Below are 13,555 nucleotides of genomic sequence, written 5' to 3' on the forward strand. Positions count from 1 at the left end.
TCATTGTCCCCATCACACAAAAAAAGTAAAGCCATTACTTGAAGCTGAAAACACCAAAATAATGAAATGGCCAGCCCGGAGTTCTGATGTAACTCGACTGAGAATCTCTGGAGAATTTTTGGAGAAAAAGTTGTGGCTAAGAAAACCACTGTGGAAGAGACTAGATGCGGAGTAGACCAAAATCACACCAGATCAGTGTGGGAGACCAGTCATGTCCTGTGGCTGCAGATGTGCTGAAGTTATTCAAAGCAATGGCCTCTAATCTTCCTGCTAATTTTTGACTGCTGTAACCTTCAGAAATTTTAGTTTGATTATTTTTTTCATGCTACAATCATTGCTGTACTCTACTTTTGATCTCTGTGTTTTCCACAAAATTAAAGTTAATTTTTTTGTTGAAGTGCTTTGTTTTTATTTGTATAAAACACTTACCAAAAAGCTATGTTCTACTAGCATGATACAGCCACAACTAAAATTCCTTCCCATTTTAAACAATGATTACATCATTTCTGAAAAAAATCAAGTGTTCATTAACTGTTTTGATCTCCACTGATCTCAACTGTTCACTCCAACTATAACATAAAAAAAAAAATAATTCTGTAAGAATAGGAAAGAACATGAGGTAACAACAAAAACATTGGCTAAATGCTTTACATCAGATGTTGTTTTTCTGCCTAAGCAGGTGATTCTTGGCCAGAATAAGCTAAAAGTGCTCCAAACAGTGAGCAGAAAGTCATTGTGAGAATAATATCCGTCGTACAAACTACAAACTTTAATACACTACACAAGTAATAATACTGAGAAAACAAACACCATTTAAAGCAAACTAGATTCAAATTCAGACTAATTAATTCAAGCAAACTAATTCAAACCAGAATTAGTCCAGTTTCAGATAAAACGAGTAATGCCTGACACAGAGGGGACTTAAAACACACAGAAACAGAGAATCTCTCACGCACACCCTTCCCCAAGGGCCCACCCGCATTCTCCACTAAACAGCAAGACCATCTCCAAGGTTACACTTCTAACACCTGATTAGGTCTTTTGATCCCTACCCTGAAATTATGTAACCTCAGGGCAGAGAAATGGACAGTTACACCCAACAGAGCCACAGCATACACAAACACATCCAAACAACAAATCCAAAACACCTGCCTGCGGTGGCACGCTAACTGACGTCTGAGGGCACAAATACACCCAAACACACTCAAAACAACAGAAACGTGCACAAATAGTGGGCTAAACTGTGAATTACAACTCACAAAAACCTCATTTTTATTGTTAATACACACACAAATATAAACCATCTGGAGGCCTGTGGGAAACATTACGCTGTTAAGAACGACTTCCTGCTATCGGCTAGGAGAGATATGAGGGAGGGAATTAAAAAAGTCGAAAAAGATTAAAAGGCAGAGAACAAGAAAATGGAAGCGAGGGAGTAATGGGTAATAAGGCAGAGAGGGGGAAATGAGCTGATATGCTTGCAGAGAGCACAGCGGGATGGAAAAAAGGAGACAAGCCTGAGAAAAAGAGAGAGAAGGGGATCTGTGTGCACCGAGATCTGTAACTACAGGCTTGACTTCAGGGCCTTAATGAAGGGGTTACATGATACAGTCACAGGTCAGCCAGAGGTGGCCGCACCAACCATGATATCATCAAAAAAGGCCAGTGAGTCAATGCGGGCCGATCGGCCACAGGGCAGCTGAGAGGCGGGTCAACGGAATGTCACTTTTATACGTGCCAGGATGCAATAAACAGCATTCCTCGCTCGTTGCGTAAAAAGCTCCAAGTACCGCCAAAGGGACACAGAGAGGCAAACAGACTGCTGAGAGGAGGCAGGGAGAGAGGAAAAAAGCTTTACACATCAAAAGGGTGGCCTACAGAGTTTAGATTTTAGGGCTTTTGGGAATTTTCCGTCAAGGAGCTTGATCTCACAAAACACTGTCACTGATGGACAAATACTCTGGTTTGAAGTTAAATGTTCCCAAGCGGTGCATGTGGGTGTGCAACCGGGTGAAACGTTAAGGGTTTCTCTTGTATTCTTTAGGGGGAGTGGGGCAAGGAGAGAGAAAGTGAACTTTGTTCAAGTCCTGCACTCAAGACAGATGTTTGTGCTGTTGTGATATATAGATGTTTTGTTCCTCAAGATTTTGCACCTGATCAACTACAATTTTACTCTGGGTGACTAAATGATGTCTATCATTAGCAATTGGCTGATAAATTCTTAGATTTTTCTCGCCAGTGTGTGTGTGTTCGAGGCTATTATTAGATTAGCATAGCTATATTTTCACTCGCTGAACACTGACTGAGCGCTTCAGAGTTTCACTCTCCATCAAGCAATCTGTACATTTTCAATTCATCTCAATGGGGGCACATGACACCTGTATTCGCCGAACTGTAAACTCTGTGTGAAGAGCGCACGACTCGCGGACACTTTGCTGATAGCTCTGTTTCTTACACATGTAAAGAGAGAGAGCGAAAGTCTTACCACGCTGAATCGACACGCTATATGTAAACTGTATTATTTGTTGTATTTTCCTGTCAAAATAATGGAGTTAACTTAGAATTATTCAGCTTTTTAGAACAAGCAGAAGATACGCCGGTTTCTCCAGTAGTGGGCGGAGCTAATGAGCAAATGCCAATTTCATTGTCTGGCACTGTTCTATTACCGTCCCTGTTTTGATTTCAGCAAATCAGTTCAACCGAACGCAGAAAACGTGATTAATATTAATGAACCCGGCAGCTCATCAATCCATAGTGCATTGTATATTGTTATTATGGTAGTAGAATTAGTAGTGGTGTTATCTTTTAATAATAATTAATATGATCTATTGCTTTTTTTTTTTTTTTTTACAAAAACTGAATGACCAACAATATCTAAAGCATCACCACCAGTCTTAAGTTCAGTTAAAATGACAAATACGCATTCATAAATGGTTACCAATTTTAGTTCTAATCACTATCTAAGTTCTAAGTTCCAAGTTCTATCATTCAACAGTGCTGCTTAATAACATAATATATTGCTTCACTGACTGGTTAAGAAGCTAAGATTTAAGAAAACCATGCCATTTTACAAAGATAAGCTGATTGGAATCATATATATATATATATATATTGCCAAGGTGTGCGTACGGGTTGTCTGTGTCCACATGCCACCTTAGAGAAGAGAGCCTAAGCCTGGACCCACAAGCCCATTAAACCAAGCACCCGCTCATGAAGTAAACGTAAGGCCTTATCCGTTCTGCCTCATAACGAGATATTAGATTTAAAATGTGCGCTCTGGGCTAACAACACAGCTGCTAACGCTCTCTCAGTGCCAGATATGGAGATTCATTACATCATTTCCACATTCAAAGATGTTTTAGAATCTGATTAAATATTAATACATTTCTGAATGTGTGTGTGTGAGTAAGATCAAAGAGAAGTTTTGAATTATATTACTGCTCTCTGCCTCCTGCTCTGATGCTGAACCTGGTCACATGACCTGTCACATCTAGCCTATGACCCGTGAGCTGTTTCTCTTTGTTTCATCTCTGACAACCCAGCTGACCTGCTGACCACGGAAAGCCAAGTCACGTCGTCTCAGAACAGGAGGAGAAAGTGATGAGGTTAAACCATCAGGTTGGTACTCAGTTCCCGAAGTCTTACAGAGAGGATCCAGTGGCATCACCAGTGTTTCCTATTATGATGTGTTTTTGCTGAATGTACACTAAATTAGAGGGCAGTAAGAATATTTCTGAAAATAATTAATTCTTTGATACAGCAAGGACACATTTATCAAAAGTGACAGTAAAGATTTGTATAATAATGTTACAAAAAATATATTTAATATTAATTCCATTCTTTTTAACTTTCTATGCATCAAGTAAACCTGAAAAAAATTTATTATGGATTCCAAAAAACTATTAAGCTTCACAACTGTTTTCAGAAGCACCAAATCAGCATATTAGAATGATTTATGAAGAACTATGTGACACTGAAAACTGGAGTAACGGCTGCTGAAAGCTCACAGGAATAAATTACATTATTAAAATACATTAAAGGGTTAGTTCAGCCAAAAATGAAAATTAGGTCATAAATTACTCACCTTGAAGTCATCCTAGGTGTATATGACTTTTTTCTTTCAGACGAATCCAGTTATTTAAAAAATTACCTTTGATCTTTCAAGCTGTTTGATGCCACTCAGTGGGTGTTGCACTGCATCAGTAAAAGAGAATTTTAATAAAAAGCGCATGCATTTAAAAAAAAAAAAAAGTGTCTCACCATGCAGATTTTGCGGAGGGTGAACAAAGGCCTCCTGTAGCGAATCGATGCATTTTTGTAAGAACAATATCCATATTAAAAATATAATAATAACTTTAATCTAGCTTGTGCTCACAGTTGTAGACAGAAGAAGTTTCGAGAGAATGATGTATGAGGTCAGCGTTGCGCATGCGTCGGTGAGTATCGTCAAAACCAACATTTGTTAACAGGAGCAAAGGAAGCAAAGTTTCCTTACTTTAGCAAAGGAAAACCTGTCTCGTCTTGGCTTATATCGAAATCCTCAGACATTTTTCTTTACACATCCTCGTTTTGTACTTCTAATTAGTGACCATTGTTTTGTTTTAATCTCTCTGCTGCGTTTTCCGCGTGTGTCACTTCTGAGCGGTGCATGCGCAGCGCTGACCTCATACTTCATTCCACAATAACTGCTTCGTTTACACAAGTGCAAGCTAGATTAAAGTGATTATTACATTTTGAATACATTTTTTTTTTTTAAATGCATCCATTTGCTACAGGAGGCCTTTGTTCACTGCCTTGAGCCATGTGAATGGATGCACTTTTTATTAAACTTCTTATGGACCGATGGAGTGCAACACCCGCTGAGTGGCATCAAACAGCTTGAAAGATTGAAGAAAATTTCTAAACATCATGCATTTTTTTTAAATGCATCCATTTGCTACAGGAGGCCTTTGTTCACTGCCTTGAGCCATGTGAATGGATGCACTTTTTATTAAAATTCTTATGGACCGATGGAGTGCAACACCCGCTGAGTGGCATCAAACAGCTTGAAAGATTGTAGAAAATTTCTAAATAACTGTAACTGGATTTGTCTGAAAGAAGAAAGTATTCAGGGTGAGTAATTTATGGCTTAATGTTTATTTTTGGGTGAACTAACCCTTTAAATGTAATATTAATTATTAATTGTTTTTATCAAAAGAATGCAGCATTGGTGAGCATTTGAGATTTATAATATTCATAACATTTTTGTATAACATGTATATTTCTGCATTTTCAGTAAAAATTATATTTTGTTTAGAAATGTTAATTATTCATTACAAAGAAATATCTTTCCAACCAGTCCTTTTTTACAACCCATTACTATACCAAGCAGGCTTTTGTTTCATTCGAGTCAGATATGACTGAAAGATTTTAATAACAGAATCATTAGAGACATTAACTGAGTAACCTGACGGCATCTGACTGATGAGCAATTTATCATAAGTCATTTGTCTACACCAGTTGCGCTGTGTGTTTCTGATACATTATTTTAAATTAAATTTAAAACTGCAAATTCACAATTTACATGATATACAATTGTGTTTGCTTTAGATTCAGCAGCAGCAGCATGATTCAGGAAACACTCTGAGACACAGATCCCATTCATTCATTCTAATAACCAGTTCAATGAACATTCTGCCTCCTACACAAACTGAACACTAGCCTCATCTCAAAGTCTGTTCACAAAAAGATGAACCCGGGCGGCATTCAGGCAAGTCATTCACAAACACACATATACATATGCATCACACGCACAATAAAACTTCTTGTGATTAGTCAGCAGGCGTCCAGCTGATTTGTTTCAGTGAAGTGGCTTTTGAGCTCTGCGGTAGGGAGATTTGCGAATCGCCATAAACAGCTGACATTCAGCCCGTCACCGTACGTGACCACTGGTGCAGACTGAACAGAGATGAGCAGGTCCCTTCAATTTATTATATCTATGGGAGCTGAGAGACAGTCACGCACAGGGGATTGTGGGATTGACAACAGATCGGAGCTAGCAGTAAGACTGTAAAGAAGTTGAGAAATGTTTGACTTTAAGCAAATGTGAAGCAAGAAAATCAGACAGCTTATCGCTGTGAGGTGATGGCACTGGCATCTATAATAGTCTGCCCACAGTAGCAGTGTTTCGATATTTTCATATTCATATTTCAAAACTGTTTATATACACCACCATTCAAAGTTCTGGGGTCAGTAAGGTTTTTTTTTTGTGTTTGGTTGTTTTTTGAAAAACATGAATACTTCAGCAAGGATGCATTAAACTGATAAAGTAACAGTAAAAACACTTATGTTACAAAAGATTTATATTTTAAACCTTTTAGCTTTCTATTCATCAAAGAATCTTGAAAAATATATATTTATCACTTTTCCACAAAAATATAAAGCAGCACAACCGTTTTCATCATAATAGTAAGAAATATTTATTGTATAGTGCCAAATCAGCATATTAGAATGATTTCTTTAAGGATCATGTGACACTGACAGCTGGAATATTGATGCTGAAAATTCAGCTTTGTAATTCAGCTAATTGTAATTTGGATCAAATAAATGCAGCCTTTGTGAACAAAGCAGCCTCTAGTGTTCTTCCTTCTCTCTCACCTATTCAGGCTCTTTATTTCAATCTAAAAGACAGCTGTAGGGGTTTGTGCACCCCATGCAGACACACAGTGTATGGTGTTTGCCCCTTCACTGCCCTGAGCCTGTCAGATCAGAGGTGGCCGCTAACAATAAGCTGTTATGCATCTGTCTGCCCGACCGCACCTCCTGCTATTCTTCAGCACCGATAGAAATCAGAGAGAGAAAGACAGAGTCAGAAAGAGCGAGAGGTGAGAGGAGCGGCACCCTTTGCCCACTGGGACTCATGGGTATCACTGTGTTCTTTGATCTTTGGCTTTCCAGCAGCTCATGGAGTCCACCTGCATGTTCCTGGGCCCCCCTCTTTCCCCCTCAGAAACACTTGAACCCTGGATGAGGTCCAGAGATGGCATGGTTTCAGCGTCTCAGACCATCCCATGCATCTCACACAAAAGCATTCAGTGTTGTGTTTGAGACACTTTGGGGGTGTTTTGGTCACTGATTTGGACTAGTTCAATCAAATTGTTAAAACAACAAATTCATAAGAATCCTTCATTTAAAAATTGGACTACACTGGTCTCATTCTATGTTTTCAACTCACCACAAAAAAACAGCACAGAAGTAGTTTGTTTGTAAATTGTAAAGTGGACAGGTTGTGTTTCTGACTCACTAAAAAGAACCGGCTCAATAGGAGTCATTTGTTTATGAATAAGACTACACTGGTCAGATTGTATGTTTCTGATACAGTTAATGAACCAGCCCATAAGACTCATTTATTTGTGAATGGATAACATTGAAAGTTTCTGACTCACTAAAAAGAATTGGCTAACAGGAGTCATTTGTTGTTGAATCTGACTACACTTGCATACTGTATGTTTATGATTCACTAAAAAGAACCATCCTGTAAGAGTCATTTGTTTGTAAACCAGCCTATATAGGTCGCTCTGTACATTTCTGATTTACTAAAAAGAACCAGAGCATAAAAGAGTCAATTGTTTGTGAACCAGACTAAACTGGATACTTTCTGATTCACTAAAAAGAACCAGATCATAAGAGTCATTTGTTTGTGAATCATACTAAACTGGTCACTTTCTGATCACAAAAAATGAACCGGATCGTAAGAGTCGTTTGTTTGTGAACCAGACTATACTGGTCGCTTTTAACATTTCTGATTCACTAAAAAGAACAGGCTCATTAAATTATTTTATTCAAGAATTAGACTACTATTGTCTCCATGTATGTGTCTGATTCACTTAAAATAACAGACACAACTTATTATTGTTCTCAAGTGGTCAACAGTGGCGGTGCTGCAACACATTCAGTAAACTCTACAAACTTACAACTTAATCTCAGGTAAAATATTATTCCTTTTGCCATATACTTCCAGTACTCACTAATAAGCAGATGTTGAAATGGCGACAAAATGCAACATCTGACAACCCAGATCTCAGGGGTCTGGATGTCTGGATGTGTGTATCCCTGAACTAGGTAGGAATTCTTCTTCTTAGCACTAGTTTTCTTCCATGCGTGAGTGCTTGTTTTGTGCATCTCCAAAGCACAGCATATCATGTGTCAGACTTAACAAAACCCCTCTGAAGACCTAAATAACAGACCTGCCACTCACACAACGCTCTGTTATCATGAAGTCTCAGATGCATTCCTGGTCCTTACACCACGTCTGAATCACAGGCTCTGTTTGAAGCTACAACCGCTGCAAAAAGCCCTTTCCACTGGCAGCAAGGCTGTTTACACCACCTCAGATACACCCTTAAATAGGATGGCGTGTGAAAAACACAGCGGGCACAAAGAGAGAAAAGATAAGAAGCAATCACTGCCAAGTTTGCTCATGCAAGAGTTGACTTTTTTTGAATAGCAGACTTTTAGAGCTCACAGTGCTGATCAACCTTAAATCACCTCACTTTACTGGATTCAGCCGGCTCTGGCAAACAGCCTAATGCTAATGACTGTCCTTAAAGCATGATATGTACACTGACGGGCTAATTAGAAAAGACTGTGTGGGGAGAGTTCATGAGATTAGATGTAGTCTAGCTCTAAGGGCACTTTGGGATAGGGAGGTGTTATTGTAGTGATGCCAACTAAAGGAAGAACAAGTGTAATCACTTCGAGGATTAAAGGGTTAGTTCACCAAAAAAATTTAATTATGTCATTAATAACTCACCCTCATGTCGTTCCAAACCTGTAAGACCTCCGTTCATCTTCGGAACACAGTTTAAGATATTTTAGATTTAGTCCTAAAGCTTTCTGTCCCTCCATTGAAACTGTGTGTACGTTATAATGTCCATGTCCAGAAAGGTTATAAAAACATCATCAAAGTAGTCCATTTTGGTCCAAAAATAACAAAAACTATGACTTTATTCAGCATTGTCTTCTCTTCCGGGTCTGTTGTGAGCGTGTTCACTGCAGTGTAGTGATGTCCGGTTCACGAACGAATCACTCGATGTAACCGGATCTTCTTGAACCAGTTCACCAAATCGTACTGAATCGTTTGAAACGGTTCGCGTCTCCAATAAGTATTAATCCATGAATTACTTAAGCTGTTAACTTTTTTAACGTAGCTGACACTCGAGAACGAGTCAATCTTTCGTTCGTTATCTGGCTCGGCTCGGTGTTCATCTTCAGTTCTCTCTTCACAGCAGTTCAGTCAGTGTACGGTTTGAGTAAATGAATTACTCCAGGATATTGGTCTGTTAGGGAGTGTCAACCACATTAAAAAAAGTTAACAGCTTAAGTCATTTGTGGATGAAATGCGTATTGGAGATGCAAACCATTTCAAACTATTCAGTACAATTGGGAGAACTGGTTCAAGAAGATCTGGTTACATTGAGTGATTCGTTCGCAAACCAGACATTACTACAGTGCTGTGAACACACTCACAACAGACCCAGAAGAGAAGACTAATAAAGTCGTAGTTTTTGCTATTTTTGGACCAAAATGTATTTTCAATGCTTCAAAAAATTCAAACTGACCCTCTGATATCACATGGACTACTTTGATGATGTTTTTCTTACCTTTCTGGACATGGACAGTATACCGTACACACAGTTTCAATGGAGGGACTGAGAGCTCTCGGACTAAATCTAAAATATCTTTAACTGTGTTCCGAAGATAAACTGAGTTCTCACGGGTTTGGAACAACATGAGGGTGAGTTATCAATGACAATTTTCATTATTCGGTGAACTATCCCTTTAAGTCATTCCAAACAAAGGCAAATTTAAAAAGGGTGGGTTTTTGTTTAAAGCAGACTGAAATATGAACAGTAATGTTATCCAACTAAATGTACACCATATATATAAAAAAATAACTAAAACAATAATAATAATATATATATTTAGATTTATTTATTTTTAGAATTTTTTTATTTTAAATGTAAAGTTTTTTTGTTTTTTAAATGTAAAAGTACAGAATTTTAATAGTGGCCATATAATTACAATAATAAAAAATAATAATTTATATATATTTGAAAATGTAATTTATTCTTGCAACTTAATTTTTCTAGTCGTCACATGACGCAACAGAAATTATTTTTTTATATGCTGATTTTGTGCTGGAGAAACATTTCTTATTTTTATCAATGCTGAAAACAATTGCACTTTATATTTTAGTGGAAACTTTGATGCTTTTTACATGATTAGTTGATTAATAGACAGTAATTTATTTTAAAATATAAATATTTTGTAACTACGGTATTTATCACTTTTTATTTTTATGTATTATTTAAATACATAATGAATAAAATTCACTTGAAAAACAGTCAAACTTAGTCATCTTAGGGTAAAACCCCTATTTAGCTTCTTTTGAAGATGGTAAATAAGATTATCTTTTAAACTCAAGTTAGCTGAATAGAAAGAGAGACAACTAGCTTATTAGGCCACTCCAGGTGTCATTTCACAGCACTGATATTTACGAACAACAAAAGAAGGATATTGAGAAAGATTATAGACCGGAGATGTCTGACTTTAGGACCGTCGCCTCCCATCATGCTTTGGGTGGAGGCCTCTTTCTGTCCCACAAGTCTGTGTGGGAGAGATGACAGAGGGCTTGATTGTACAGACACCTGTGTTTTGTTACCGTGCAAAACCGAAAGGTGGATCACAACAAAACACACAATCACAAAACTGCTGCTATGACAACTATCCCGATCCACCGGGACACTTCGTTTGAAAGTTATACTGGCAGAAACATGTGCATCTCAGACATAAACAAGCCACAAACACAATGGTGTCTGCTTACAACGTTTTGCTTTTTTCTCCCCTCTCACATAGAAAAAGAAATAAAGACATCCAAATACACAACCACACCAAAAAACAAAAAAATGCAGCATTTCATTTTCTCAGCAGGGAAGGAGGCTTACCTCAGCTTCTTGAGTTGCTTTGGAAGCAGCACAATAGCCTGAGCTAACAAGATTCTCTCTAGTACCGTCTGCTAGGGCTACGAGTAATCGAAATAAACTATAATTACTATATGTCTTAATGTGATTATATACAATTGCAAAATCTGTAAATTAAATAACTATATTCTATATATAAACTATACGTTTTTCAGAGGGAAGCGGGGCACTGTGTTCAATTACACAAGAGCAACTTATGACCCGTCGAGTTTGTGTCGCTTTTAACATGCTTTTGGAATGCAAAATACATCAAACAAATATAAACAACAAAAATACCAAAACAAAAGTCTCCACTATCAGCAATAAGTACAACTGTAAAAAAAATCTTTAAATAGTCTTTTATTTTCCAGTAAATTAATAAACAGCAATAGTTGTTATATTTTTATTTTTAGCCAGTTTTAAATCACAATCTCAATCAAAAAATGTATATATATTCACCTCAAACATGCATATACAGGCTACAAATGGCAAACAACGTTTTTCTTCCACATTAAGTTTATTTACATGTGCGATTAGAATTAAGCTACAGCTTTTTGCTACAGTGGCATGAGCAAAGCGTGAGACCATTCATTGTCCAAACAGATGCATATACATGCTAGATTTAGCCACCCAACAATCGCAGCCAGCATTCATGTCTGTTAGTCAGAAAATAATACAAAAACCTACTGGTACAATTCCAGTTGGACTAAAGTGTTTACATGACACAAACACATTTTTAATTATTTCTTTACTCTGACTGAAATTGCAGTTTTAAAGCACATATAAATTAAATGTGTTCCAACATTATAGAAAGTGGTTTTTTTTTTTGGTTAAACTCCAAGAAATGTTCCTCCTTGTATATTAATTTTCCTGAATGTGAATTAGACTCTAAACAAACCTTTATTTAAAGTTGATTAACCATAATAATGATAAGGTTCACGAAGCGAATGAGAAAAACATCTCATATTCCCTGAACACCTAATTAATTCAGAAATTATTCTTCCTTTCATATCATGCCAAGGCTTTTGAGCGAGTCTCCAAGGCCCTGACTATGACCAGACGAGACAGGGCCAGACAAGTTCTCCACCGATATAACCATCAGGCTAACAGGAACCCATCACTAAGTTTTTTCTACACTGTAAAACAGATGTTAACTGTATCTGTCTATATCTGTCTGATGTATGAGACTCACCCTAACTGGAGTGCTCTTGGCCTGGACCCTCTGAGACTGTGCCCCCGTGAGACCTGGATCCCTCTGGCCTCCTCCAGCACCCTGTGCTCGGACCCCTGCCACTGCAGATCCATTTGTACCCGTGGACGTGCATGCTTCCTGTCCTCCTCGGCCTCTGCTTGATATCCGTCCAGTAGCCGTACCAGGAGGATGTTGCTAGGCAACTCATCCACGCCACTGCTCCACTAGCGTGCGGCACTCCCGGGCAGCGTAGTTCTCCACGCGACCCCACTATGCCAAGCAGGCAGCGCCGGCAAAACGTGTGCTGGCACGGCAACACCTTCGCCGTAGCGTCCAGCCGCTCCAAGCACACCGGACACTCCAACAGGTCCAGGAGTGCAGACTCGTCCATTTTCACACTCGCACAATCTTTCTCAGCGTAGTCGTTCATTCAGTCAGTTCTGCCTCGCCGAAGAGAGAAGCACATGGTGTGGGTGTGTGGATATAAGGTTGTTTGGAAGGAAATCCAATGCTGAGATGTCACTCCCATGCCCAGTCATGATTTGTCTCTAGCATCAGCAATGGGAATCAAAGAAAGAGAGATCATATGAAACGTCTGTCTTTTAGAGCATTACACAAGTGACATTTTTGCTGGTTTCAAGAGAAGGCACATGAGCATACAATGTAATGCGTATGCTCAAGGAGAGTTTCCCAAGAAAACTGAATTTTAAAATCCAGTATGTTTCAAAAAAAACAAATTGATGTTTAATACACAGTAAACTTGGCACAAAAAAATTCAGTCATTTAATTTTTATTGCATTCACTTTTTGCAATATTACTACTGTCAATAATATGCATAAAAATAGCACAAAAACGGGTTAACAAATTAATTTATTCATTTTTTAAATAATAACACATTGGTACATAACTCATATAATATGTATTTAACCACATGTTATCATACATATACAAACACAATGAAATTAAACACAATATGTAATTTTTCCCTGCTGAAGGGCACTTGTTCGAAATAAATCAAAGAAACAAAGGCTACTCTGTGCAGTCATCAACATCAACTGAGAAAAAATCAAGTCAATTAGAAGCACGCACTTCCTGGGGGTCCAGCATACTGCTTGATGATGTAGATGTCACGTGAGCAACCTGTAACTCTTCTAATCACTGTGCCAAGAGAAATCTGAATCACCCACCGAATCTTGCAGAGAAGGCGAGCGTGAACAGGAGCAAATTTTGGTATGTATTATGATTAATTATCTCCCTTGACTTTATGTCTCCACGTTCCCCGATTGACTCATAAACAGTAAAAGATTGCCTGCGAGCTTCTCCTCCTGTCAATACGGTAATTTCTCTACAGAGAGTCGCTGGT

General features: G+C 38.1%; 1 pseudogene; it reads right to left on the reverse strand.

Moving 5' to 3' along the window:
- The window catches only part of LOC113037746 (E3 ubiquitin-protein ligase SH3RF1-like), a 55,913-nt pseudogene extending 43,230 nt beyond the window's left edge, over window positions 1-12,683 (reverse strand).
- Window positions 12,684-13,555: the final 872 nt, after the last annotated feature.

This window comes from Carassius auratus, chromosome 20, assembly GCF_003368295.1.
Source record: "Carassius auratus strain Wakin chromosome 20, ASM336829v1, whole genome shotgun sequence".
Lineage (NCBI taxonomy): Eukaryota > Metazoa > Chordata > Actinopteri > Cypriniformes > Cyprinidae > Carassius > Carassius auratus.